Source organism: Phaseolus vulgaris, chromosome 10 (genome assembly GCF_051622355.1).
Source record: "Phaseolus vulgaris cultivar YP4 chromosome 10, ASM5162235v1, whole genome shotgun sequence".
NCBI lineage: Eukaryota > Viridiplantae > Streptophyta > Magnoliopsida > Fabales > Fabaceae > Phaseolus > Phaseolus vulgaris.
In genome coordinates, this window is record NC_143507.1 from 1,260,001 (window position 1) to 1,265,000 (window position 5,000).

Below are 5,000 nucleotides of genomic sequence, written 5' to 3' on the forward strand. Positions count from 1 at the left end.
TCAAGGAACTTTGCTATGCACCAACCATGTCAAGATCAATTCCTTTTGCTCCCAAACTTCTCCCACATCACTTTGGAGGCATTTGTGAGGAAGTCCAGCCACTTTTCCAAAACCATGATTTTCGTTTTTCACCAAAATCACCACCAAGTCACAAAATCAAGCCAAAAATCCAAAATCATGGAACTTGGCTATGCACCAACCATGTCAAGATCAATTCCTTTTGATCCCAAACTTCTCCCACATCACTTTGGAGGCATTTGTGAGGATTGAGTCCAGCCACTTTTCCAAAACCATGATTTTCGTTTTTCACCAAAATCACCACCAAGCCACAAAATCAAGCCAAAACACCAAAATCATGAACTTGGCTATGCACCAACCATGTCAAGATCAATTCCTTTTGATCCCAAACTTCTCCCACATCACTTTGAAGGCATTTGTGAGGATTGAGTCCAGCCACTTTTCCAAAACCATGATTTTCGTTTTTCACCAAAATCACCACCAAGCCACAAAATCAAGCCAAAAATCCAAAATCATGAACTTGGCTATGCACCAACCATGTCAAGATCAATTCCTTTTGATCCCAAACTTCTCCCACATCACTTTGAAGGCATTTGTGAGGATTGAGTCCAGCCACTTTTCCAAAACCATGATTTTCGTTTTTCACCAAAATCACCACCAAGTCACAAAATCAAGCCAAAAATCCAAAATCATGAACTTGGCTATGCACCAACCATGTCAAGATCAATTCCTTTTGATCCCAAACTTCTCCCACATCACTTTGAAGGCATTTGTGAGGATTGAGTCCAGCCACTTTTCCAAAACCATGATTTTCGTTTTTCACCAAAATCACCACCAAGCCACAAAATCAAGCCAAAACACCAAAATCATGAACTTGGCTATGCACCAACCATGTCAAGATCAATTCCTTTTGATCCCAAACTTCTCCCACATCACTTTGAAGGCATTTGTGAGGATTGAGTCCAGCCACTTTTCCAAAACCATGATTTTCGTTTTTCACCAAAATCACCACCAAGCCACAAAATCAAGCCAAAACACCAAAATCATGAACTTGGCTATGCACCAACCATGTCAAGATCAATTCCTTTTGATCCCAAACTTCTCCCACATCACTTTGGAGGCATTTGTGAGGATTGAGTCCAGCCACTTTTCCAAAACCAACATTTTCGTTTTTCACCAAAATCACCACCAAGCCACAAAATCAAGCCAAAAATCCAAAATCATGAACTTGGCTATGCACCAACCATGTCAAGATCAATTCCTTTTGATCCCAAACTTCTCCCACATCACTTTGGAGGCATTTGTGAGGATTGAGTCCAGCCACTTTTCCAAAACCAACATTTTCGTTTTTCACCAAAATCACCACCAAGCCACAAAATCAAGCCAAAACACCAAAATCATGAACTTGGCTATGCACCAACCATGTCAAGATCAATTCCTTTTGATCCCAAACTTCTCCCACATCACTTTGAAGGCATTTGTGAGGATTGAGTCCAGCCACTTTTCCAAAACCATGATTTTCGTTTTTCACCAAAATCACCACCAAGCCACAAAATCAAGCCAAAACACCAAAATCATGAACTTGGCTATGCACCAACCATGTCAAGATCAATTCCTTTTGATCCCAAACTTCTCCCACATCACTTTGAAGGCATTTGTGAGGATTGAGTCCAGCCACTTTTCCAAAACCATGATTTTCGTTTTTCACCAAAATCACCACCAAGCCACAAAATCAAGCCAAAACACCAAAATCATGAACTTGGCTATGCACCAACCATGTCAAGATCAATTCCTTTTGATCCCAAACTTCTCCCACATCACTTTGGAGGCATTTGTGAGGATTGAGTCCAGCCACTTTTCCAAAACCAACATTTTCGTTTTTCACCAAAATCACCACCAAGTCACAAAATCAAGCCAAAAATCCAAAATCATGGAACTTGGCTATGCACCAACCATGTCAAGATCAATTCCTTTTGATCCCAAACTTCTCCCACATCACTTTGAAGGCATTTGTGAGGATTGAGTCCAGCCACTTTTCCAAAACCATGATTTTCGTTTTTCACCAAAATCACCACCAAGCCACAAAATCAAGCCAAAACACCAAAATCATGGAACTTGGCTATGCACCAACCATGTCAAGATCAATTCCTTTTGATCCCAAACTTCTCCCACATCACTTTGAAGGCATTTGTGAGGATTGAGTCCAGCCACTTTTCCAAAACCATGATTTTCGTTTTTCACCAAAATCACCACCAAGTCACAAAATCAAGCCAAAAATCCAAAATCATGAACTTGGCTATGCACCAACCATGTCAAGATCAATTCCTTTTGATCCCAAACTTCTCCCACATCACTTTGGAGGCATTTGTGAGGATTGAGTCCAGCCACTTTTCCAAAACCATGATTTTCGTTTTTCACCAAAATCACCACCAAGTCACAAAATCAAGCCAAAAATCCAAAATCATGGAACTTGGCTATGCACCAACCATGCCAAGATCAATTCCTTTTGATCCCAAACTTCTCCCACATCACTTTGAAGGCATTTGTGAGGATTGAGTCCAGCCACTTTTCCAAAACCATGATTTTCGTTTTTCACCAAAATCACCACCAAGCCACAAAATCAAGCCAAAACACCAAAATCATGGAACTTGGCTATGCACCAACCATGTCAAGATCAATTCCTTTTGATCCCAAACTTCTCCCACATCACTTTGAAGGCATTAGTGAGGATTGAGTCCAGCCACTTTTCCAAAACCATGATTTTCGTTTTTCACCAAAATCACCACCAAGCCACAAAATCAAGCCAAAACACCAAAATCATGAACTTTGCTATGCACCAACCATGTCAAGATCAATTCCTTTTGCTCCCAAACTTCTCCCACATCACTTTGGAGGCATTTGTGAGGATTGAGTCCAGCCACTTTTCCAAAACCATGATTTTCGTTTTTCACCAAAATCACCACCAAGCCACAAAATCAAGCCAAAACACCAAAATCATGGAACTTGGCTATGCACCAACCATGCCAAGATCAATTCCTTTTGATCCCAAACTTCTCCCACATCACTTTGAAGGCATTTGTGAGGATTGAGTCCAGCCAGTTTTCCAAAACCAACATTTTCGTTTTTCACCAAAATCACCACCAAGCCACAAAATCAAGCCAAAACACCAAAATCATGGAACTTGGCTATGCACCAACCATGCCAAGATCAATTCCTTTTGATCCCAAACTTCTCCCACATCACTTTGGAGGCATTTGTGAGGATTGAGTCCGGCCACTTTTCCAAAACCATGATTTTCGTTTTTCACCAAAATCACCACCAAGCCACAAAATCAAGCCAAAACACCAAAATCATGGAACTTGGCTATGCACCAACCATGTCAAGATCAATTCCTTTTGATCCCAAACTTCTCCCACATCACTTTGAAGGCATTTGTGAGGATTGAGTCCAGCCACTTTTCCAAAACCATGATTTTCGTTTTTCACCAAAATCACCACCAAGCCACAAAATCAAGCCAAAACACCAAAATCATGAACTTTGCTATGCACCAACCATGTCAAGATCAATTCCTTTTGCTCCCAAACTTCTCCCACATCACTTTGGAGGCATTTGTGAGGATTGAGTCCAGCCACTTTTCCAAAACCATGATTTTCGTTTTTCACCAAAATCACCACCAAGCCACAAAATCAAGCCAAAACACCAAAATCATGAACTTTGCTATGCACCAACCATGTCAAGATCAATTCCTTTTGATCCCAAACTTCTCCCACATCACTTTGGAGGCATTTGTGAGGATTGAGTCCAGCCAGTTTTCCAAAACCAACATTTTCGTTTTTCACCAAAATCACCACCAAGTCACAAAATCAAGCCAAAAATCCAAAATCATGGAACTTGGCTATGCACCAACCATGTCAAAATCAATTCCTTTTGTTCCCAAACTTCTCCCACATCACTTTGAAGGCATTTGTGAGGATTGAGTCCAGCCAGTTTTCCAAAACCAACATTTTCGTTTTTCACCAAAATCACCACCAAGTCACAAAATCATGAACTTGGCTATGCACCAACCATGTCAAGATCAATTCCTTTTGATCCCAAACTTCTCCCACATCACTTTGGAGGCATTTGTGAGGATTGAGTCCAGCCAGTTTTCCAAAACCATGATTTTCGTTTTTCACCAAAATCACCACCAAGCCACAAAATCAAGCCAAAACACCAAAATCATGGAACTTGGCTATGCACCAACCATGCCAAGATCAATTCCTTTTGATCCCAAACTTCTCCCACATCACTTTGAAGGCATTTGTGAGGATTGAGTCCAGCCACTTTTCCAAAACCATGATTTTCGTTTTTCACCAAAATCACCACCAAGCCACAAAATCAAGCCAAAACACCAAAATCATGAACTTTGCTATGCACCAACCATGTCAAGATCAATTCCTTTTGCTCCCAAACTTCTCCCACATCACTTTGGAGGCATTTGTGAGGATTGAGTCCAGCCACTTTTCCAAAACCATGATTTTCGTTTTTCACCAAAATCACCACCAAGTCACAAAATCAAGCCAAAAATCCAAAATCATGGAACTTGGCTATGCACCAACCATGCCAAGATCAATTCCTTTTGATCCCAAACTTCTCCCACATCACTTTGGAGGCATTTGTGAGGATTGAGTCCGGCCACTTTTCCAAAACCATGATTTTCGTTTTTCACCAAAATCACCACCAAGCCACAAAATCAAGCCAAAACACCAAAATCATGGAACTTGGCTATGCACCAACCATGTCAAGATCAATTCCTTTTGATCCCAAACTTCTCCCACATCACTTTGAAGGCATTTGTGAGGATTGAGTCCAGCCACTTTTCCAAAACCATGATTTTCGTTTTTCACCAAAATCACCACCAAGCCACAAAATCAAGCCAAAACACCAAAATCATGAACTTTGCTATGCACCAACCATGTCAAGATCAATTCCTTTTGCTCCCA